We start from the raw sequence: 26,026 nt of genomic DNA, 5'->3' as shown, positions 1-26,026 counted from the left end.
GAGCGCAGTGTGCAGAGCTGGGCGTGTGAGCACAGTGTGCAGAGCTGGGCGCACGAGCACAGTGTGCAGAGCTGGGCATGCGAGCGCAGTGTGCAGAGCTGAGTGTGTGAGCGCAGTGTGCAGAGCTGGGCATGCGAGCGCAGTGTGCAGAACTGGGCATGCGAGCGCAGTGTGCAGAGCTGGGCATGTGAGCGCAGTGTGCAAAGCTGTGTGTGAGCGCAGTGTGCAGAGCTGGGCATGTGAGCGCAATGAGCAGAGCTGGGCGTGTGAGCGCAGTGTGCAGAGCTGTGTGTGCGAGTGCAGCGTGCAGAGCTGTGTGTGCAAGTGCAGTGTGCAGAGCTGTGCGTGTGAGCGCAATGAGCAGAGCTGGGCGCATGAGCACAGTGTGCAGAGCTGTGTGTGTGAGCGCAGTGTGCAGAGCTGGGCGTGTGAGCGCAGTGTGCAGAGCTGGGCGTGTGAGCGCAGTGTGCAGAGCTGGGCGTGTGAGCGCAATGAGCAGAGCTGGGTGCATGAGCACAGTGTGCAGAGCTGTGTGTGCGAGCGCAGTGTGCAGAGCTGGGCGTGTGAGCGCAGTGTGCAGAGCTGGGCGTGTGAGCGCAGTGTGCAGAGCTGGGCGTACAAGCGCAGTGTGAAGAGCTAGGGGAGTCGGAGTCAGGACAAGAGAGAGAGGCGTCCTTCGTGTACAGAGGTGAGCTTGATTTAACTGGCGCTTGGGGATATCAGGGAAAGGCTGTTTGAAAGGTCAGGAACAAGAGAAATGCTGTTATATTTTTGTCTGGAGCAAGATTTTATTTCTTTCTCTTATCGTTAATGGTAGACCTTGTGTACACACTGGCTGTCACTTGTTAAAATACAGTGTGATTGCGTATCTGCGTGGTAAAGAGGGCACGGGGATAGGTCAGATACCTCTAGTGTGTAACGTTAAGCCCCCACTAGCAGCAGCAGCAGCCCCAGAGTGTATTCCTGGTGACACACAGATGTGTTTAAGGCTGCTGCAACCCAGGAAGAAGCTTGTACGAAAAGTTGGCCAGAAAGACAAACTTGTCTTGGGAAGAGGACATCAAATTTCAATTGTGCAAAAAGATGTCCACTGTGAATTTAATGCCACAGGAAAACACTTGATTTGTTCTATAACTTTTTTTTTTTTTTTTTTTTTGCGGAACCAGGGATTGAACTCAGATCCTTGCGTTTGCCAGTCAAGCTTGTCCTCCTGAGTCATCTCCCTGCCCCCCCCAAAAAAAAACTTTAACAGAAAGTAACGTGACACCATCTAGCCTAACCTCTATGGCTGGGTGGGTGACCAGGCTGGCGTGCTGGGATGGTGCCAGCGGAGGTGCGGTCTGCTTGGCTCACTGCTGGGCATCTGCTTTTGCTGACTCCCTTCTCTATGCAAAGTAGTAGACACCATACAAAGATGTCAGTCTAATGACACACTATTTAATAAAAATAAATAAAGCACTGAGAGCCCGCGTGCAAAAGATAATTTCAGCTCCAGAGCATGAACAACAATGGCAGCAAGGGTCAATTAGTCAACAAAGACAAAACGCCTTATTTATACATAATATTTTCTGGTGGGCATAAGACATTCTTACTCCATATCAAAGTATAATTTGTAGTTCCTGTTTCAAATAACATATCATTCCCACTTTGTTCTAAAGCAGATGAAAAAAAAATTAAAAAATCAATACAAGTAACAAGTCTATTCGAAACATTTATTTTCCTGGAAATATACCAATGCTCCCCGGTCTATTACTTTATTTAAAATTCACCAACAGCATCCTCCAGAATGCAGAGGGAATGCTCCTATTATGAGTGGTTTAATTAAGTGTCTGCTCAAAAAAGAAATACCCCTTGTATACTCCTTGACCCAGTTTGAATGTGTGGGCACTGCCATCCATAAATACTCAGGGCAAAGATTAAATATCCCTGCAAACAGCTTTTGCATTTCCTTAAAGTTCTTTCCCAACGGATGCCCCAGGCTACTACAAAAAGTGACCATAAATCAGCTGTCTGCTTGGAAGAAAGACAGACTTGAAAGCCATTCAATTTTCTCCAAAATTTTCTCATCTGGAGTGAAAATGTATGCAGTGATTTCAGAACAGCTGAGTTGGATCCGAGTACAGAAACCTCACCATGGTAAAGGGATCATGAGCCCTACTCAGTGTAGCATTTATTTTTATGTATATTTGATGTTGGTTATTCTCAGAGGCAAAATTTAGTGGAAAAAAATAGAAAAAATATGGAAATAATGTTGCAGAGAAACAAACTTCAAGGAAATGACAGGGAGAAGGGAGAAGCCTGGATTCCTGCCTAATCAAAGAAGAACATTGTTTTAGCTAATTTACGCAAAATGGTAAAGCTTCAAAAAAGAAATGCATCAAGAAACTTGGAGCTACATTTGTTTTTGAAGAAGACAGCGTGTGTGCTGTGCTGCTTCTTCAAGCTGCCGTTGGCCTCTGTGCTCCTACTGCATTTCCGTTTGCATAAAGGCCAGTAGAAGGACCAGCCAAAAGAAAAAGTTCAAGTGAAGTTGCACCGTGCAGGAAGGCACTGGAATAAGCTCTTTACCTGGATTGCCACTAACGAGAACTCCAGGGCATGAGACCTCCACGGGCTGCTGACAGTGGAACAGAGGCACTGAGAGCGCGTGAATCAACAGAAGAATAGGGGACGGATTAAATGTGTTCGCCTCCTTTTGTGTTGCTTTTGGACGCGGCCCTCTCTGAAATGATTTTGCCCATTTCCAACGTAAATACTGACAGATGCTCACAAATATAAACCCAGGCTGCCCCGGCATCAGGGTGCATCTGCAGTCCAGCGCTGGTGACCAAGAGGGCCCATCAGTCATGCAAGCGGAGCTGAAAACCCTTCCTGGTAACGAGGCCAAGAGAAACCTTATGATTGCAACATGCTGCTGATGGACAGCTTTGGAGAGCATACTGCCAAACTCCAGGCTTTCGTCTTTGGCATGGAACACATTAGCAGACGGAGTCCTGTTTCACTCAGCCAGTAGCACAGCTTGCTTCACGGAACCACACCTCAGTGGCCACTAGTCCAAGCTCTTTGTTTTGTCTTATTGAGATGTTAGAAAATTCAGTGGTTTTGGTGCACTGCTGACTAACAGCAATATGTGTGACCATCCGGACCTCCGGTAGACTGCGGTGGTCACTCAGTTGAGATGACGTCTGTCCACCCACGCCAACATCTGTCCATCCAACCCATCCCAAATCATCCTGCTCTCTAAAGGTTTCATGTGGTTTACAGAGATACACAATACATTTAAAGTAAGTGAACATGTAGCAGCAAAACAGTAGGCGCTGAGTTTTGGGTACAAAGCCATGAAAGTCACGAGAAGGAGCCGACGCTCAATGGTGGAGACCCATACACGGCGCTCGCCCTGTGTGATGCGGCAGCAGGCACAGTAAGAAACAGTAATGAGAGAAAAATGAACGTGAGAACTCTCATTTTCAATGTCCAAGAAGAGAAAGCTCATATTTTGATGCACACAATAATTTTAGTAAAGTAAATCCTGATTGTTTTCGTATATTAGTGTCGATCTTTTCCTAAATTATTTTTAAAGACCTTAAATGCCATGTTGAACACAAAGCCATACCTAAATTGCTAAAGACAAAAAGAAATCAGAAATTCTTTAATATTTTTCCGTCTTCAGTATTGAAGACAACAGGCTGGCTATAAAATTCGTAACAATAAATTGTTCTCTTTTCCCACTAAGCTATCATTCAATATCCAGCCCGCTTTCACTGTCTTCTCTTAGCTCTCGTCTTAATTGTATTCACAACATCACCACCGGTGAGATATTTATCTTGTCTCTACCACACCATCATCACTGTAGCTTTTTCAAAGTATCCTTAAGTACATCTTGGGAATAAACAAATAGAAGTGATCGCTTTTTATTAATAATGTTATGTTTTCTCTGGAAACTGCAGAGACACGACTTCAGTGATTGAGGTAAGTTCCTTCTCCGGACAGTTCTAGCATTTGCAGCTCAAAATCAAAGGCGCATAGGGAGGCACAGAGACCAGCCCAGAGTACTAGCGTGGTCAAAGGACTCTTGGTAGAACTTCAACCTGGTGCCATGTGAGAGTTTGGGGGCAATAAGCAGGGATGTGGCTGGATCCTTGGTAGGCTATTTAACAGGAAGCTCATTTGTGATTCTACTCTGATGTGTGAGTTGAATACATACAAAATTCTACACCGAGCTCTCCTAAATAATCCAATACCTGAGCGAGGCCCCTATGAATATATAATAGTAATAACTGCTATATAATTGTTATATAATATGTAGTTGCTATATGATATATAAAGCAGTGATTGAAAGTAAACTATATCTCAGATATCAAAATATTATTTTCTTATGTACTAAGAGAATCTAATCATTGCTGATTCTACTTAAATTGGAAATCTAAGCTTCACTATAACTTAACTTCATTCTTTATGGTGCATATTTTGGTTCATTAATATATAATTGGGAGACACTGCTGAAACATCTCAGTTTAATTTCTAGTGAGCAGATCAATAATGGAGAACACATACTAGCTGAGAATTCAAGTTTCAGCCTGGTTCTCATAAGAAATATGCATTGTCTTGGGCAATTTTTGTATATATATACCCTAAGTTCCCCATCTCATAGGGATGCCATGGGAATAAAGTATGAAATGTGAAAATATTTTCAAAAGTATGAATGTTCTCACAATATCATGTTTATTCCATTACTATAACCAGTAAGAAATTATTTTTGCTTCTTGCATAACAATATAAGGTTTTAGGGAGTGTTGAAAGTGAGTAGCCAAGAAAATACTTCACTGAATAAACTTCATTTTCACCTCCCATAAACTTTTTGCTTTCCCAAATGAACAGAACATGCATCTCTCTCTTCTACTGGCTCCATCATGGAAGTGCTGCTGTTCTGAGGCTGCCTGCTTTTACCCCAAGAAACATCACTGCCATGGCTTATGTGGGGCATATACATAATTTTCTGTAGTAACCTATAAGATGTGCAGTGCCAACCCACTAACTACAACTGCCTTCTCCAGGCTAGGTTTTCTGCAAAACTGACATCACAGCCTTGGGGAATACACAAGCTCCAGGTTCGGCTCATTACATGTTACAACTTATTTATCTCTGCACCAGAGTTTGTTTATGTTTCATGCTCCAGTTTATCTACAGCATTTACATGAAAAGACAAGAAAAAAATAAATCACTTAGCAACATTGCTAATTAAAGGAGAGAAGGAGGGATGGAAAGGGAGGGAGGGAGGGGGAGAGAGAGAGAGAGATTAAGTGTGAGCATCGTCACACAGTGTTCCTAAGTTGCGTCTTCAATAAGGATCCATAATATGCTAATAAACGCTTACAAGGCGATGAGCACTATTTCCTTAGTGTATGGGGATGGTGGAAGTGTTTGCTTTCTCCGATTATCTTGAAATTGAAAAATTTGGAAATTACTTCAATGTGTTTCCCCCCAGATATTTCTACAGGACACAGCTATATGGGGTTTCATACTGTCCATACAGCAGACTTGGTAAAGCATGCCAATGACCACGCAAAGTCTTGGCTCCTATTCCTTATGTACCTGTGTCTCTAAATTCATTTCTGTGAACAAATCATTTTGGAGATTGAGTGCAGTTAAGAGCGACTATACGTGTCTTTTAGTCCAATATCGTGAAATTAAATACTGAAATATTATTTTTATACATGAATTTTCTAGAAGATTATCTTCAAAAAACCTTGTTTTTGGTGGTCACTCAGCCTCGGAACTGCTCCTTTATAACCACTCATTAAATTCAATGCAAGAGCGAGCAAGAGCTGGCTCTTTTCTAGGAGCACAGCTAGCTCTTAAGAGTGAAAGATAAAGATGGCGGCAACATTTTTAATCTTCCTCATAACAGCTGCAGAAGTGACAACGAAACTGTCTACCGGATTTCCACATTGTACCCCATGGCTGGAAGTTTATGGAAGAGAAATAGAAAACGACTTTAACTGAAAGAGAACCAGTGAAATTCAGAAGGAGGGCAGAGCTACAGCTGTGGTGTGGTGAGTCGCTCTGCCTCCTTTCATGAAGCCTGCCTGTCCTCCAGGAAAGCAAAAAGACAAAGGCTCCTTTGTGGAAAGGACTGAGAAAAAATAGTTGAGTATTCTTTCATTCTGGATTTTTTCCCTATGTAACATTCCTCCGCTCTTCCTGTTCCCCACAAATTCTACTGCAAAAGACTTATAAAATAAGCACTTCTGTTAAATTGCAGAAACTATGCTTTTATAAGGCTTTCCTTCCAAAGTTAACGATAAGATGTAACTTTTACCTTCTTCCTGAAGTAAACTGCACAAAGCTAAAGCCTGGAAGAGGTCACTCACTACAGCCAGGATACAAGTGCAGAGCAAAACACACTCACAAGATTTAGTTCCCCTCATTTTGCCACACATTCACTCATTCATTAATTTGTTCTTCCACTCATGATCATCGGTTGAATACAATTGATTAATAAACAGTCAGGGGAAGAGCAAAAATTTTCTTTCTTTTTCTTGATACAGGTTCTCACTACACAGTTCAGACTCATAGTGATCCTCCTGTCTCAGCCTCCTTGGTGCTGGGATTACAGGCGTGCACCACTATGCCCAGCTTTGGGGCCAGCACAGTATGTGGCATGGGGACCGATCTCAGGACCTTGTACTTGCCAGGCAGGTGCTTATGCCGAGAGCTATCTCCCCAGCCCAAAATGTAATTTCCTGACTCAACGTTTACACTATGGTGGTGGGCCGTGCTGCCCAAGTTTTCGCAATTTAAAGAACTTCATGAATTAGTTCATTGATCTTCCATATGTATAGCAGTTTAATGACCAAAACTATACATTCAAAAGTTTAGTCCCTGTGCCTCGCAAAGTGATCTGCATTGGCAGACAAATATTTGCCAATAATTCAGGGCTAATCAAGAAAACCTAAGTGATCCACTAAGGAAAATAATTATTACAAACCACTTTATCATACTAAATAAAATAAATGCACCTCAAAATGTTGCAAAAATATTTTCCAGTGAGTGTGACTGATAGCACCAGAGCTGCACTGTGATCTCTGGTACGGGTCCAGAAGCTGACTGAAAGGAATAATCGATACGAAAGCAAGAAGCATGGTCACAGAAACTTCTTTGGCAAATGCGACCACTCCCACACTTGAAGCAGTAGGTGCTCTTCCATTTTTTGGATCAATAAATGGTATTAATTCTCACCGTTCTTTTGCCTCTGCATTCATTTTATTCATCCCTTCCCACTCTGTTTGTGGTGACCCACCTGCCAGTCGAGCCATCTTGAGAGGAAGGAGCAACGCATGTACCAGGACAAGTCCAGAGACGCATTTGGACTCTAAGCAGTATCCCATAACATCTTGGCCCCCTTCCCCGTATGGCTGGGGGTGGATACCACCGCGTTCAGGCGTTAGAAACCCTTCTATTGTGTGACTCCGTAAGTCACAGGCATTTGGGAATGTTTCTGTGTGAAGAAATGGCGAAATGAAAGAGTCTGTTTTGTCCTGCTGAAATACTTAGAGGCCCAAGGATGGTGCTCTGTTGCTGTGATCTGAATTAATTCAATTTATTGTGAGATATTCTGAGCTCTGACAACTGACTTCTAGTTCTGCAGATTAAATTACTTCGCCAGGACAGGCCAAATAGCTCAGCAGATTAAAGTGCCTGCTGAGGCAGACGCAGGGGCCTGGAGTTCAATCCTGGGGCCTGCCAGGCCACCCCGCCCCCAGGGCGCCCTGAGAGGGCAACTGAGACTGGGCCTGGTGGCAGTACCATTTCCTGACAAATTCAGTTTCCTACTTAAACATTCTATAAGCAGCAAATGGCGCATTTGACGTGAGAACATTTTTTAAAGCGCCTCCAGGAGCAGCACATTATCAGTGTATAGAAAACACAAAGAGCTTTTCTTCCCTAACTGCGTGATACAACCAAGCATTCATTGACCTGAGCATTACCAGGAATTCATCACATTTGGAGGCTTTTTGCACTATCTGTTCCAATTTTCTTATAGTTAACAATAGGAAAAAGCTACATTGTGGCGGTCAGGTGTGAGTCAGATGAGCCTTGTCAAATAATGCCCAGCTTGCCGTGGGCCTCGGGAGTCGACCTAGACCTCCTGGGTGTCCATCCGTGGGACATCTTACCCCCTTCATCACCCCCAGTGTCGGGTCAGGGTATGGAAGCATGACATCAGCGGCAGTGCCCAAATTTGGCTCACACGCTTTGCCTTTTTCAACACTGCCCTATGTTTTCTTGCAGTTTTAGGGATGGCCTTTGAGAAGTGCTAGACAACAGCGCCCACAGACACTGCCGGCGGCTGCCAGGCCGGGACAGCCTTGCGGGGCTGGGTGAGCGGGTGCCTTCTGTGGAGCACTAGGACTGCGCTGCAGAGCTGGCCATGCCCCTGGGGCCGGGCTCCTCTCACGCACGTTTTGAATGTTTTATTTAGTTATGCTGCTACCTAATGACCTCTTCTTTGACATTACCCACACATATTTTTGGTCACTAACAAAGTCATAGTAAGTGAAAACCACAAGTGAGGCTCTCTGGTCTCTAATGGATCAAGTGCATTCTTCCTTGGACAGTGTGTCCCCTTCCAAGTCTTGGAGTTACAACGGGTCCAGCCTGGTTCCACTACACTTGCATGTGCTCACTGTACTGTCTTTGCCATACAGACCTCTGTCACCCCTCCCTGCCCTTTGCCCTTCTATGTCATTACTAGGGTACCTGCTGGTTAAGGGCACAAACCTATTCCCAGTAAATGTGCCACTTGTCACCAGGGAAACTTTGGGATGTATGGAATGGTAGTCTTCTAAAAGTTTAGAAGACAAGTTTGTTTGTCCATTGGGCAGTGTTGCTGAGAGCATCAGTGTCAACAACAGCGCCGTGAGTTCAATCCCTGGTACCACATGCCGCACTGGCCCTGCCCCTGGGTGTGCTGAGCGGGCCACAGAGTCCATGTGTGGTGGCACACGCCTGTAATTCCAGCACCGGGGAGGCTGAAAAATAGGAGGATCACTACAAGTCAGAGCTGCATAGTGAGACACTATAACAAATACATTTAAAAATAATCAATCAATCAATCGACCTCCCCTTTCAATTTGCTCCAGATATCAGCTATATGATAGAAATTCTGATGACTGAGATTCTTCACCTCCCGAATTTACAAAATCAGTGCAAGGGAGAGTGTCAGAGAGGTTCTCAAGACACAAAGCCTAGGTACGTCTTGGCTGGCACTCAGTCAATGCTTACGGCTTAAAGTACACAAACCTGCTAGTTTCTTCTCACTGAGAAGTTCTTCATAAAGGCAGCCACCTTCATTTATTTGTAGGTGACATATGCATTTATATTACACTATGATAATTCTCAAATAACCTGTTCTTATTTCACCAAGCCCAAGAAATTTCACCGAATCAATATTCCAAATATAACAATTTGCATTTGCCAAAATTAGTCACATAGAGGTCAAGCCCCCTTTTGTGATCTGCTGAGTCTGCTGGGAAGAAAATGGCACTGAAAGAGCATCATAAGGAAAGGGGCTGACTTACTCTCATGACTACCTCCCAGACAGGGAGAATGGGAGGGACACTGGCTGCTTCTCAGGTAAACTAAGGCAGGGGTACAGGGCTACCTGTGTCTTGCCCCACTGGGTGATTAATCAGCCAATATCCCCTGAGCAGAGGCTGGGATGCACCCACAGCAGCTTTTCTGACTTTGTAGTACCAGCAATTTGCTTGACAAATTGCAAAGCTTGGTTACCCATTCTGAGATCTTGTACTGCTGGTCCCTAATGATTCGATTCAAGGTCACTAAAGTACATGCAAGTTTAAACCTGGGCTGTAACACTGTAATTATCAGAACCTGGGTGATTTATTTAAACTCTCATTTGTAAAATGGGAGGGACTTAGCACCAGTCTCTGCATTGTGGTTGTAAGAAGTAAGAAAGTCTTAATGGATGGCATACTTAACACTGTTTATAGTACATAATAAGCAGCAGATAAATCTTGGCTCTCACCCTCATTGTTCCTTTACAAGGCACCTAGTTTGCTAAGAGGCAACACGTGTCTTATTACAGTGGGCAAAGCCCCCATCATAATAACCACAACCGGCAGGCTGTCCACATGTGCTCTGCTACACACTGTACCCCAAGAGGAGGAAAAGGCTAACGGGGCATGAAGGATGCAAATACACTTTTTCCTACTCTGCTTTTCAACTTTTAAATTCCACTTCATTTCAAAATGCATGCCCAACCATTCCAAAGCATTTTCAACTTGGAAAGCCTCCTTTTTGTTTCACAATAAGCTAACTGCAGGTGCAAACTTGAGGGAGACAGACCTTGGAAATTTTAAGGCTGTTGCTATGGCAATGGTTTGCAAGAATGTGTGTGAGTTCCATCTTAGCTCACAAGCTCCTCCGAGTTCACATATGGCGTTCAGCACCCAATGTTCACCATTTATTGTGTCGCCTCTGTTGCTCCCAGCAACCAGGAACCACAAAATGCCATCTTCACTTATGTGCATGCAAATATGGAGAACTAGTTATTTAGTATCTGGTCTAAACTGGCCACTCTCCCCAGCTTGGTGCTCTGTGGGACTGTGAATCTATAAATCCAGCAATGACCATTTTCAGTGCTGTGGCAAATGCAGAGAGGAACTCAATGTGAAAGAGCTATAAAACTTGTCTACTGAGTTTTCATTAATTTCCTCATTCCAAACTGACACGCTCTTCAGGAAGTGAGATGACTGCTGAGGGCCGGTGCATGGAAGCACATCTTCAGTCTAATGAGTTGTGGAAGATCTCTTTTAAGCGAGCTCCTCTGGCGCTGCAGGACAGACAGGGTGAGTGAGCGGCCTGGCGTCCGAATCTCACTCCCACTCAGAAAGGCACTGCGGCACCCACAGAAACTGCATGACAGGCCTCATTTTATCTCATTTCGAGAACCATTCCTAGCTCAGTTTTTTAAAATGATTCAATTAGTGCTTCTAAAAGCTGAGCAATGAGCTCATCATTCTATGATAATAAAGACAAGTTTTTGACAAAAGCATTTTTTTTAAGTTGAATGCATAGATGTTATATTTGGGACCGTTGAAAGCTATTGATTTCATAAAGAAAATTTATTAACAAATTCCCCACAAATTACATGACATTTTCCAGCTTACATCTACACATATTAAATCAACTTCTAAAACTTATTCACCAGTAAGGAAAAGCTGTATTCCTAAGGGTGCATGGTCTCCAGGTTTCCTAGCAAAAACATTTGCTGTGACTGATTTGTCATGACACAGAATGCCATACATAAAACCAGGCCATGGGGACACCACTATCCCCTGCATGTGATTACTGAAAAACCCTGCACAAAAGCATTCTTAGGTACCAAACTTCCACATTTATTTAAAATTCACTTTGCTGCTTTAACTTTGACCTGTCCTCCAACAACACATGCACAAATACACACCTCTCCCCACCTCTTCCTCCCCACTTCCTTCCTCCCCTTCCCTCCCCGTCCTTCCCTCTCCCTCCTTCCCTGCATCCCTCCCACCACCATCCTTGTCTAGCAGCTTTTTAAGTTGGTGTATTGATTTTATTTTTTTAAAAAGAAAAAATAGTTTAAAAAGAAACATTAGAAATGATACAGATTTTCACTAAACAAAATGATAGGAATTCAACAATGGTTACCAGATATGAGCATGCAAAATTGGTGAAAAAAATTAAAAATAACTTAAGCATGAATAGTTGTGTTATGATGCATAATTACAGCACCAACTGCCCCTTTCCAGTAGAAGTCCCGGCTGGCCTGTGCATATGCTGTGTACATTCGTCCCTCCCTCCTTCTTTGTCCTCTCCTTCCCTCATCAGCAGCTTGCTGAGGGACCTCAAGTCACAGAGGAGCTCCTGCCCCACTCCATCTTCAGCAGCTTCCAGTGCTGCTAGAATTAAAGAAATGAGCACACAATAATTGGCTATGCAAACTGTGAAGTGGATCTAAAATGGAAAACAACCCGGAAAACTCAATAGTCAGCAGTTTCGAGCTCTAACAAGAATCTGCATTGAGTTCCCATTTATTTTAAACCAAAATAGATTAGGCTTTTTGAAAAGTATTCACTGAAATTTATATGGAAATAGGGCAAATTTGCTAATGAGGTTTTTTTTTTCTTTTTTTGCATCCCTAGTTTCTTTGATGCTGATATGGAGGAAAGGCCTTTATTCTTACTCTTTCTAAATAAATCCTGTTCTCTTTCATAAACAGATTCATCCAGAAAGATGTGCAGCTCTGAAGGAACTCCTAGGTGGACACAGAGCAGGCCAGTGGGCAAGTCATACGGTGGACCTGCCGCTTCCCAACTCCGCACAGCCTCTCGAAGTAGTAATTAAAGTGTGCTTCAGGACAAACCACAAAGGGAAAAACTCGACTTGTCTGGTGTGTTTGTGGCTGGGGGGAAGGAGGCGTTCAGTTTTGGAAGCGGAGGTATTAATTATACAATTGTACCTGCATTCTAGCCTTCAGGGACGTCAACCAACTGGCTTCTGGGTGCGCACGCGGAGGTCTGTCCGGCGCCGTGCGGCGTCCAGCGGCGGGTAATGGTCCCTTCGCCCATTTACAGGAGCAAAAATACTACATTAAAAAAATCCAGAATCGTGATGAAACCAGCCGACCAATGACCATAAGCCTTTTGTTTGCCTTCATTCCCTTATTTATTTTTTTTAAAGGAAGAGAAGTTTATTTTTGGCTCACGGTTTCAGATGCTCAAACCCATGTTTTAAATTTCTTTTTTAAAGAGAATAAAAAAGTAATAGATAAAACATTGGAAATGATACAGAATTAAAAGACAACAAAACTCAAGATGATGTGAATTCAATAACGGTTGTTACATTGCACATTGTTGTCTTCAGATTAGTTGCTTAGATTACCAGCTATAAGAACGTAAAATTGGACAAAATAAAAAAAATTAAGCATTAGTTGCTCCTTCAAAAAATCACTAGAAATTAGTAATACAAATTGCTAAACATCTGCCTTTTTTCTAAATTGCGAATGTGATTTGTGAGGCTAATCCAGAACAGGATGGAGCAATCTGAGGTTCTGTTCGGAGTGCTAACAGTAACCTAATCCAATGATCTGCAGCAAATCCCTCCCTAGCCCATATGTAGATGAGGGTAGGTGGCCAGGCAGTCCTTTTAAAATGTGACCATCGCAGGAAGGACGAGGAGTCTGCGGCAATGGTCTACTTAAGCAAGCTGATCATCACAGTGGTTAGGTGCAGCTATAACATACATGTGATAAGAGTCTGCAGGGCTGTACACAGCACACACATGTGCATGCAGAAGCGGTGGACTAGGAACAGGTTTTGGGTCTATATTAATTTCCATATTCTGGTTTTGATCCTGGACTACAGAGAGCCAAGGGGTCAGCACGTGGAGGCTGGCTGGAGGGCTCATCGGTCGCCCTAGCTCTTTCTTGCAACTTTCTGTGAATCTGTAATTGTGCAGCTACATGGTTTCCTACTCCATGGATGGCCGACAGGCAGCCATGAGATGATGCGGACGGCCTGCCTACCGTCAAATCCCATGAAACTCGTCGGCTCCTGACTGCACTCTCTAGCTAACAGTGATCACGGCTATCTGAAATAACTGCTGGCTTCCATGTAAAATTTTACCCCTTTCACCATGAGTGGTATTTTTCACCTGATATATTATTACTAGTAATATCATTTTTAGCCACAGTTTTGTCATTTATCCCTGAATGATAAACTCTTAATAATTAAGACATTAGATGAAAATTTCAACAGAAAAAATAATGTCTTTGATTCAAAAGAGAAAACTAAAACAAAATACAAATCTGAAAATTTAAAGAAGGACATCAGTAATAATTAAATTGCCAATATTTACGGCTTGTGGAGGTTATGCTCTCTGTCCTACTAGCTAGCCTTGCAACACGTAATCTTACTTCCTAATCTTGGAATTCTGAAGAATACTCACTCATCTAAGAAATAAGATGTACTCAGTGTATTTCCTTTCAGCATTGCAGAATTCTGGGAATTCTGACATCCACACTGCTGGTGGCTTAGCAGCCTTCTGTTTATGCACTGGCTTCCTAATCTGATTCTTAAGTGACAGGAACAGAGCAGAAGAAAGCTGTAGATGCCACTCGCAGATTTCTGGTAGAAGCAGAACAGAAGAAAAGAAGCCAAGTAAGCAGGAGAAGATGAAGAGAGCGAGCAGGAGGCAGGAGGCAGGAGGCAGGAGGCAAGGGCAGGAAAAGGTTCTCCTGGGTGTGGGGGTGGTGATGGGGTCTCAGCTAATTTTGTATAGGAGACCCCACTATAGCTCTTTCAGATTTAGGGAGGTAGAAATAATCTCTCACCTGGTGAATGTGAAATAAGTCTTGACTTCGGAGTTCTAGAACGTGGCGTACAGGAAAAGAAGCATAGTCCAGCGTGGCTCTCCTGGGCCCGCAAAGGAGCCTCTCGTCTGACCTAGCGGGCGGCCGTCAGGGCAGAGCGCTTCCCGGCCCTCAGCCGTCTGCTACGAACTAAAGCAGTGCGAAGCCCAGGAGGCCTTTTCTCGGTCACTTTTCCTGCGCAGCCTAAGGAGTGGCTTATAAGATGAGGCCTGCGCGGCCACCCGGGTGTCTCTCTATGCACATTCCACCAGGAAGAGCACAATAAGATGGAGAGATGTGAAAACCGGTGGATCACTACAAATCCGATCTGGTAGTGAGACCCTGAACACCCTGTAGACCCTTCCCTAAAATATAAAAAAATAAAAAAATAAAATGAAAGAAAGAAACTATTCAAAGAGAAGGAACAACTAGGATGAGGGAAAGGAGAAAAGAAAGGGGAAAATAATATAAGTATTTGTACACATATATGTGATAGGGTTCGGCCCCAGTATGAACTGCTGATTTATTATGGTGGTCATCCAATATGGCTGAAGCCCTTAAAACAACAGCTCATCTTCCCAGAGACCACCTCTCCTCTTCTCCAGCTCAGCCCAGGGTGCAGTGTCCTTTCACCTTTCCCGCCACCTCAGGGAAGGCCCCAGTCAGCTCCTCAGGTCTATACACACCCCCTCAAGCCCCACCCTTGGCAAAAGGCCACGAAAGCCTCAACCTCCCTTTGTTCCAATCCAGAGAATTCCTTATCTTCCCAAATTTTCTCCATGTCCTCTAAGATAGTGAAGCCCCTTTCCCTTTTCCTTCTGCCTGCTTCTCTGCTGCGACACAGTCAAAACCTGTCAATATGTATATCCATAGGCTAGCTTGGATAACTGTACTGCTGATTTCTACCGGTCTATTGAAAACAATATCTATTGCTTAATTTTTTCCTTGCTTTTAATATTTTATAACCAATTTTGCATGCTAATATCTGGTCATCTGAACACGCAACATGCAATATAGCATGCCATGTAACAACTATGCTGCACTCCGGTCATCGTGTTTAGTGAAATTCTGTAACATTTCCACATCTCTTTTTTTATTCTTTTAAAAAATGAGCAACAGAAAAGATTTTTTAAAAAAGACTATGTTAGGGACAAATAAATAAATAAATAAATACAATAAAATAAAATAAAACGGAGAGCTGGGGCCGGGAAGATGGCTCAGTAGAATAAGTGCTTGCCTGGCAAGCGCAAGGGCCTGAGTTCAATCCCCGGTCCAAGCTTCGTGCGGCCACCGCGAAAACAGCCTCGCCCCTCCGACCCCAGCCGGGTGCGACGCGCCTTCTTTCTCCGGTTTCCCGCAGCAGCTCCTAAGCCTTGGGAGGCCTGAGAAAGCTTTCAAGCAGAAATTAATGTTCCTAGCTAACTGTGCTTTGGAAGTCAAATCTATTATTATAAGTTTATGTTAGAAGCTAAATCTGGGCTGTATGTACCAATTTTATACTTCAAACTACCGATTTCACAGAATATTCATTGCCTATTTCCCGGGAGGGGGAGGGGAAGATATGTTTTGTTTAGATCCTGACAGTATAAAAAACATAAAAATATAATTACAAATTCCATATCTTAAGAAACCTTGAAATTATAGAAGCCAAAGTTCTTCTTTCATTTCATTGTACCCAGGAAAGCTGTTTTCCTACAAAGAAGAATCCCAGTGACTACATATACATGTATGCTATATTGGAGTTAGTATACAAATCAGGAACAGCCATAAAAATACTTTGCCCTATACACCTAACCTTCTGTTTCCAGCATATAGACTCCACCAATATTCATTGGTAGAAAATGTTTGCAAAGCCCTGCTCTCTAAGAATATGACTTGGCATTTTGAAGAATCATTTTTCCATAAGCCTCCCAATGATAAAAATTTACCCCAGACTGGGCTGTTCAGAGAATTTCCCACCACTTTCCTTCCCACTTCTGTTAGAAACCACTATGCACTTCATTTCTTAGATGGAAATCTGAAAGGGGTTTGGGGAATACAGAACCATCAGTCTAAAGTATACAGCAATTTTTAAAATAATTATTCTATCTATCTATCTATCTATCTATCTATCTATCTATCTATCTATTTATTTGGTACACAGTCATGATACACAGCTTGGATTTGTAGTGATCCCCAGTGCGGGACTAAAGGCATGTGCCACTGTGCCTGGTTTATAAAGTATTGGTATAAAGCCTAAAAATAAATGCTGTAGGTAGGTACAGCATTCACTTGGATAATTATTTAGTGGATGTGGCTCTTGATTTTACACCACAGTATTTTTATGAGGAATGCCAGAAAGGAAACCAGAATTTCTTGACACTTGGTAATAAATATTTTCACTTGCAATGAATAATTTAGCTTGTTTAGCATTCATTGTATGAAACATAGATTTGAAATAATTTCAAAGTCTCTTAGCAAAGTAGAAAAGGAAGAAAAACAAGCAGGACAGAGGGGCAGCTCTCTCTTTACACAGAATTGAGCTTGCTTTTGTGAGGTACACATTGCAAAATTTTTCCTCATTTGTCAAAGCGAAAACATGGTGCTTCATAAAAAAAAGAAAAGAAAAAACAAAAAAAGGGCTGGCCAAATAGCTTAGTGGATTAAAGTGCCTGCCTAGGTAGATGCAGGGCAGGGGCCAGGAGTTCAATCCCCTGGCCTGCCGTGACAGCCCTGCCCTGGGGGGCAGGGCGGGGGGGTGGCGCACCAATATGGCGATTGAGAATGGGCATGGTAGTGTGCGCTTGTAATCCCAGCACTTGGGATGCTGTAAACAGGAGGATCACTATGAGTCCGATCTATGTAGTGAGACCCTGTATACCTTGAACACCCTGTCCTAAATACAGAAAAAAAAAAAAAAAAAAAGATGTGCTTCTTCTATAGCCTTTTGTATCGCGAGTTTCAAGAATTCCAAGTCCCCAACTCTCCAAAATCTATGGGGATTACTCACAGAATGCTAATGAGCCTCTGTTTGCTTAATTATGAAAATGCAACAGTAGCTTTCTGTCTAATTAAAGCAAGCCATATATTAAGCATTCTCACACTACCTTCAAAAGGATATTTTGCAAGAATATCCCAGATGCAAACTCATCTCGTCAGTCAAGATAATTTAAGAAAATGAAAAATAGTCTGTTTCCAAGAGCATTTTTCTTTAGAAAGAATTTTAAAGGGAAACCTACCACACTATGAGGTCAAGAAGGACTAGGGTACAAACTCCTCACCTTACAAATGGAGATACAAATTCAGAAACTGAAGTAGGGGCTTACTTGCATCAGTACCTGTAGGGCTTTCTCCAGTAGGCTTTCTCTACATAAACCAGTTTTAAAATGTTTATAAACTAGATTGGCACCCTAAAGATATATTTATAGGGGACTTTCTGAATTTCAAGTCATTCGGGAGTATTTATTAAGAATACTCACTAGGAATGGAGCTGGGCTGGTAATGGTAGCGATTAAAGAGCAAAGCCAAGATTTAGAAGAGGGAGAAGGAAAAAGCAGTTACAAGCAAAATGGTCTGATTTTCCATCAATATGCTTATTGTTAAAATATCTGATTGGTGGGAATCGAGCCAAGTAGCACTGAAATTTCTCAAAGGACTCTGATGATGTTCACTGGCATCTCCAATAAAAGCTGTTAAATTCAGTCACTTTTTACAATAATTAATTGAATGCTAATTTCTATAGTATAGGAAAATGTGCAAAGCTTGTTAGTCAAGGTGGCTGTTTCCTTGATGTTAGTCAAGATGGATGAAGGTAGAACACTCTAGAATATGTTTAACCTTACTATAAATACAATTATCCCCCAATAAAAACATGTATTTTACAAGGAAATGAGGTACCTGGATCTAATCCTAATATTACACATCAGGTGGCAAAGCCTGGGTGAGTGCAAGTGCTGTCTTCGTGAAGGACATTGATCAATTCATGCAGGAAAGGAAACGCATCAATCACAAGCCTAGAGCAGCCCCCTGTAATCCTCTCACTTACTCTCCTGTCATAGTTATAGCTTAATCTGGTATAACCCTTGTTGAAATGATGGCCTTTGGAAATATGCTCCCATTTTAGAACTTCACGTCAACCAAGGGGATGCTTTTCTATTTAATCTCATTTTAAATTTTTACATCTCCGTACAAAGCGCTAAGAAGAGCTGACGCATCAGTTAGAAAATTTCTAGGAAGAGAAGACTGGCTCAGGTCAGCACTGATGTTGTGATTGCACCAGGAGATGTCTGTTTAAAATGACACCACCTGCTGTCCTTGAATGTCACTGGCCACATGGAAAGTACAAAAGTCAGGCTTCTCGGAGATGTTCGTTGCAGTGGATGCCTCTGAATGGTGGCCACAGTTTACTTATATCTACCTTGAGATTTTGTGAAGCAATTAAGGACTTTTGAAGCGGACATCATGTCAGTCAATTCTCATGAATAGTTTCAATGTCCCACAATTATTTAGTGTATTTTAAACAGTAGTACTCACCGAAGAATTGATACTACTGATAACAATGTAGCATTATGGGACTGATGGTGTGATTACTGTCATATTGAAAATTGTTTGACGCACTGACAGCCCCTTCCTATCCACACCTACATATATTTAACACACTTTCCCACTAAAGAGGAGAAAATGAAGAGAGAAGAAGAGGTAGGACCAGCATAGTGAAGTTAGCGTTGGACTAATTTGCAAACACGCTCAGTGATGGCCTGGTGCTCTGAGATGGCCGTGCTAACAGCAATGTGTTTTGGTTAAATCGGAAAGCATGCCTCCGTGTGTCAATCACCCAATCAGTAAAATGAAACTGAACTTCATGATTTTTAATGAAACATACTTATCGGCAACTGCTGCTTACAATGATTAAGGACAATGAATAAAAACTATTCAGATGACATTTAAATTTAAAGGCTGTGTTCATTTTGCTTTACTCTTATCATTCAAAAAGCACGAAAGTGGTTTTTAGTAGGCTAATACATTGTCTTGTGAGCATTTAGGAAACAGCCACGCTGACTAACTTTGAGACAAGCTACTTACAATCCATCACGATGTGCACACACCCAGGGAAGCTCGGTGTGGAGGCTGGCGCTACATGCAGGAACAGGGAGGCCAACCGATTTGACCCGATTTTCCAAAGCCACACAGTGACCATGCAGCAGAACAGCAGAATACCGCTCTGTAATCCACAGTGAGCTCCCACTTCCTCTAAGCATAAAGTAAACAGCTGATGTACTAAATACTAAGTGTACTACTACTAGGTATTCATTTTTTCCCAAAATTTTATTGAGAAACAAATAGCAATGAGACAGTTTCAAATCAAATTGGTTGGCTGTGTGTTCATGGACTGACACTTCATGGTAAATGATTTTGCCTTCAGTGCTGCTTTGGGCTTAGGTGCGCTTGTCCTGAAAACAATAAGGGTCTTCGTTCCCTTCAACTGGTGACATCTGGCAGAATTCTGGTACAGATTGGCAACCAGGAGATATTTCAACGGATCTTCGCAACACTACCAAAACTACTGATGTGGATGCATAACAATGGCTTCTATGTTATAGTTTTCAGGATTATAGAAAGAGAAGGTCCACTTCCTAAAGACCAAGAAAATCCCTGGGCAAATCCAGGGGTACCTACACCCCGGCAAATTTCTTATTTGCTATCTGCATCCTTTAGCTCTGATATTTAGTAACCAAATATTTCACAGTGTTTTATACAGACACATAATTCACACACACTACATTACACTATACAGTCAGCATAGGCTCAGCACCTAGGGTATGGTGATCTGCTCAAAGCCAGCTGAGATAATAGAAGAAGTCAAGGTATGCCACTGAAGAGAATTTTTCAAAATTTTTAGGTGATAAACATTTTAATTTTTAATTCACTGGAAAGAAGTGGGTCCAGAAAGCATATCTAACTGTGCAAAGCCACCATTACATGCAGAGTTCATATGGGGGAAGCTGAAAGCCAATCTCTGAGCATAGACTTACGCAGCTCTAAGATTAAGAATTTAAAAACATTCTTTATAAAAAATTTAACCTGACAATAAAACAACAGTATTCTGAAGTTATACAAGTAGTCTTACTTTTGAAAAATGCATGTATTTTGGTTTTTTTTTGTTTGTTTGTTATTTTTTCCCATTATTTTATTGAGAAACAAATAGCAATGAGACAGTTTCAAACCGAACTGCTAGGACAGTTTCAATAATTAACACATTGCATACATTCTTCCTAGTGGTTAATTCCTGTACAAGATGTGGATATGATATCCTATTTACAAACACTATTAGAACAAATTCCCTCTATTCATTAAGAGAATGCAACTACATATCTATCCTAACCATTTTGAATACACAGACACAAAATGGACATTCATCTGTATCCCCTTTTTTTAAGTTCCACTATTTGAATATTATAGGTGTGTTAACTCAGCAAAATATTCTCCAAAGTAGTCTATAATAATATTGGGTCTTCTGCTTCACTGGCAATGTCAGAAATTGTTGACCTGAGTCCCCTACAGCTCAACATAACACCATGGCTTTACTTTTTATACTTCGTTTTTATACTTTTCTGCTGGATGGTTAAGACCAAGGTAAAGCAAGACCTATGCAACAAGAGTTGTAGCTTTTGGGTCTGATAAAGTCAGTGAAATCCCCTCAGGATTTATCCTGAGATCCCGTACCTCAGATTGTAGAACCTTTGTCAGTGTCAGCCATGTGGATGAGTCACAGCCATTGCTTGGCCAATGTGTTCTTTGTGAAAGCCTGAGAGAATGTTTTCTCTCCATGTGACTCTCCATAGACACACTCTACATTATCAATCACTTTCCTCTTTGGCCCCATAATCTCCTTGATCAGAAAATTTGGGACACTACTGAGTTACACGATGTTATAGTACAAGTTCTCATATGTCCTGAGCCTTAATTGAATGCATGTATTTTGCATATGCATTTTTATTTATGTAACCTACAGTTTTCTATGCAAAATCTCTTTTGTGGAAGGAAGATAATTTCACTGATGGTTTTTTTTTTTTTTTTTTTTTTTTTTTTTTCAGAACCAGGGATTGAACTCAGGCCCTTGTACTTGCCAGTCAAGCGCTTGTTCTGCTGAGCCATCTCCCCAGCCCCTTCACTGATGATTGATTGGTAAGGAAGTGGATGACTGTGAAGAAGTCAGCCGTAAAGAGGTAAACCCCTATTTTGTTCATGAATTTACTACTAAATGTAAACTACAAACTTCAAAATAGGCTTAGAAGCAAGATTTTAATGCCCTACAAGTCCCGTTATATTCTAAGACAACTTTGGATATGAGTTCTTTGGGCACTAACTTCTTTTCTTCCCCTAAAACAACGTTCAAGTAATTCACTCCTCTATGAATAGTTCTGTCTTTTAAGGTAAATTAACACTTGAAGCAATAAAGTTATTATAACTGTGGGGAAATAGGTAGGAAAGTATTTGAGTCTTTTTTTACAATCAAAAATCATTTTGATTTAATTTTTAGGTGATAAGTATACAAAGACAATGTTGGAATAAAAAGTTGTAACTGATATTTTTCAGAAATAGTTCTAAGATAGTATTGTTTAATCAAGTTAATCCAATGAAGCTGAAAAATTGAGGAACAAATAGAGATATGTAGTGAGAATCACATGTGATTTATAACAAAAATAAACAATATCTCATACATTCTTGCTTATTTATGGTTACTATTTGCTTTGGACTCATTCTGTATTGAATTTGCTGAGAGAATCTAGAGGCTTTCATGAGCTTGTGACTGCCTGTGACTTTCCCCAGTTATTCTGGAAATTGCCTACCTTGGACACAATTTTGTGCTTAGCTCCACTTTCTGTGCCAGAGTGACTAGGGAAGGAGAGAGGCCTTAGGTGGTTTCAAATATCAACTGTCCAGTAAATTAAATAAGATGGCAGAAAGAAAATGCAGTCCTTCTGGATCAATATTGGTAACCTTGGGGAAAAAATTAAAAAGCTAAATATATACAAGAACGCGTAATGCAGAACTGGTGTCATTATACTCTTGAATTTATGTCTACAGTATTGCTTATATTTAAAAATCACAAGCTCTGGAGCAAATGGCCTGCTGTCTTTTCTAAATGCAGATCTTTGCATCCATAAACCACAAGTAAAGCAGCAGAGGAGTAAAAGGGTGGAGTGGGGAAGTGAGCGGAGAGAGAGAAGACCGACTAGTAAGCGAGCCTCTGGCAGTCTACGCGCACTCAGCGGCGCGGCTCACCTACGGATTCAGCCAGTGCTCATACTGTTGCAGCCAGCGACACTGATTGTGATAGCGTTCAGTCTTCTTTCATTCACCAGATGGTCAGAAGTATCAATCTTGCCACTGAAATAGTGAAACTTAGACAAAGGCCAACCAAAGTCTGTGGTTCTATGCATTTTAAGTTTTCCCTCTACTTGAAAACTAAATGTGTAGTTAAGAGGGACTTTTCCATTAACTAACTTTCTACCTACTGTATCTACCATGTAGTTTATTATGCTTATACTTTATAAAGGCACTCAGAGGCAGGGGGGTTAACACATTTCATAAATTACAGACACACGGGGAAGGCACACAGTAGCATTTCATCATAACTATCCCAAACATCTTTACTATGCAATGCTCCCTCACTAATTATTTTGTAAATAAATAAGCATTTTCCTGGTTAATATCTTGAGAAATTTGTTACCAGTTGAGTCCAACTGCTATTGTACCCAGATATTGAATACCACCTCAGGGCCTTCCTGTATTAATTCCAATTTGCCTAGAAAGAGAATGCAGCTCTTGGTCTGAGAGGCAGCTTGGTTGTACAATGAAAATGTTTATTTTATTATTTGTCATTGGCTCATGATACTTAATGGACAGCAACCCAGGCTGCAAAGTACAAACAGCAGTCCAAAGAACTCTGTCTGTAGGCTGCATTTCTTCCTAGAAATGTTAGAAGGAGTTCTCCACCTAAGGAGAATTTAGCTGCTTAATGGATTCTTTCCATTAATTTCTAAAGAGAGGGAGAAAAATGACTGCAGAAACGATAAATTGATTTCATTCTTCATCTCTAGAAAAAGTAGTATAAATGATCTGAGTGAATTATTTTACATCTACCCTAGGGAATCAAAAGTAGAGTTTCAACTTCTTATGTAGGTCAGAAGTTTTGTCCAACCAGAGTTTAACAGGTAAGTTAAAAGAATTTGCAAAATGGCGGAACTTCCTTTAGAGAATGAAAATTCACTCCACCCTCTAGGTGCACATCTAAGTGATTGACAAAGGGATCTGGGAGCGACCCAGGAATCAAAACACACAGATTTAAAACTTTAAAATTTGTCTTTTTATTTTGCCTCCATGATTTTGGCTTAATTCATTTCTTTAGGACTAGACTTGTGGCTAGTTCAACTAGGATTTTTAAAAGAATCATTAAATCAAGGAACTCAGAGATAAATTATTGATTTTTATCCTGTTGCATGCTATGACTCTCCTGAGCAGAAGGATGTGTCCAGATGTTTGAGACTGTAAGTGACAGAAGGTGAAGTGAACGAATAATTTCATTTCAGGATTTGAACTGGGCTTTGATCAAACCATCAGGTTTTGGGCCTGCGAGATAGCTCAGTAGAATAAGCTCTTGCCTGGCAAGCGCAAGGTCCTGAGTTCAATCTCAGGTACCGCAAAAACAAACAAACATAAAACTGTCAGGTTTCATGATAAAATCAACTAAAACTTGAAATATTCAAACATTATTGTAGAAATGATCATCTATTTAAAAGTAGAAGTAATCGTAAATAATTAGCATAAGCTCTTAAGATTTCAGGACTGAAATCTTACTGGGAAAATCTTGTAAACACTACAGATGCTTCATCCAGGGTCTACTTAACAAATTTCATAGTGACTTCCAGATTTCGATCCAGATGCCGCCAATCAAGCAATACAATGAAACGAGTTTAATTTCGCTCCTTTTTTGTGAACGAGGCTAAAAGGAATACTTTACAAGCAGTAACCATAACAATGCATCCTCCACTGTCTGGTAAAGCAGCTCCAATTCATGGGGTTTCTTCCCTAGTCTACAAGGCAGAGGCTACCTAATGGAAAATAGCTGTCACTACAGAGTCACATTCTGTTTCAAAAATCAAAGGAAGATGCAAGGAGAAGCTCCCAGGCCAGAGGCTTCCTCCCTAGGAGGCAGCCCCACCCGCAGCCCTCTGGAGCACGCCCCTCCCGGCCTCCATCTGCTCCACCCCCACCTTGTCTCCCCGCTGCCAAGCTCGCCCGCCCATCTGGCCACACTCTTCGGGCAAGCGCTCATTCCCCTGGGCCCAGGCAGTGTTCCAATGCCACGGCATTTTCGCTCTTGAAAGAATAAGGACTAAGCAGATAGGTAAAAACAGTTCCCCAAGGAATTCATACATACATGACCGTGCACAAAATCTCTCACACATATAAACAGCAGTTTTAGAATCTCTCCTAGCTTAATCGCTTTCTTTACAAAGATAAAAAAAGCACCATTCATCCTTTGGTCTTAGAAGCATTATAAAATTTAAAATCTTGCTATATTTGAAATTACTATTTTAAAGATACAGACAATTATATTATGCCACACGCATAGTTTTCAGTAAGAATTAGTGTAAATAATTGTTACTCAAATCTTATCATCATGAAATATTTCCGGTAGTCATTGATCACAAATAGAATTTCTGTTGTACCCGACATGCATTTAATTCGGACATTCCACCTTTACGAATTCTCAATAAAAATCCCACTCTGCAGCCGAAGCATGCACTACAGGAATCTAAGCACATTTAAGCAAAAATCTCACCAAATCATCGACAATAATAAAGCAGTCTGGCAAGTAGTGAAAGCAGCTTTTATTCATGCTTTTTACTTGAACCAAGCTAAAACATACACAGATATAGATGCACACACACACACACACACACACACACACACACACACGCTCACACACGTTTTGGTTTGTTTTTGACACAAGCATGCTGAAAATCCTCCAAAGCTCACAAAAAGCAGCAGACAAAACTGGAAGCACCATGCTCAGGGTTTAAGGACATTTATAATTTCCCAACAACATTTCTACATCTTACAGAGAGCGTGCATAAATTTGACATGCAATCTCCGAGACGAAATAGTTTCGTATAAATCTTAAAATCCGGTTATCCAAATGAGTTTGCTCTTATTTCCATCCTCATTGTCTTAAGCTGCTGCATCTTAAACCCTGCATGCTGCAGCCCTGAGCTGTGCGGGGCAGCGGTGTGGCGAGGACGCTACCTGCGAGTTTTCACAGTGCCATCTCATGTCCATGTCTGTCTGGCTACCCCTGCGTGCTTAGAGCTTTTTTCTTAATTCTTAATGGAAATCCTAGGAAATTTAGTCCATCCTCGGAAATCAATACTGGTGACAGGCGAGCTCCCTGCCTCAGTGGGAGGTCGCGATGATAAATTGCTTGCGCATCGGCCTGGCCTATCAGTGCCCTGCACACAGATGGGCGAGGAGACCCGGAACGGGCTCGCGCGTCACGTGCGGCCGCCAGCCAATGGCCGGGCGTCGCCGGGCGGCTGCGGCAGACTCCTCCGCAGCGGGTCGGGCCGCGCC

At 41.8% G+C, this 26,026-nt stretch overlaps 1 protein-coding gene across 2 annotated transcripts in view; it reads right to left on the bottom strand.

Moving 5' to 3' along the window:
• Positions 1-26,026, bottom strand: part of Nrxn1 (neurexin 1) — a 1,036,478-nt gene that overhangs the window by 27,915 nt on the left and 982,537 nt on the right. The window lies entirely within an intron of this gene.

This window comes from Octodon degus, unplaced genomic scaffold (genome assembly GCF_000260255.1).
Source record: "Octodon degus isolate 3935 unplaced genomic scaffold, OctDeg1.0 scaffold00174, whole genome shotgun sequence".
In the NCBI taxonomy this organism is placed as follows: domain Eukaryota; kingdom Metazoa; phylum Chordata; class Mammalia; order Rodentia; family Octodontidae; genus Octodon; species Octodon degus.
This window is presented reverse-complemented; position numbering and strand designations above follow the sequence as displayed.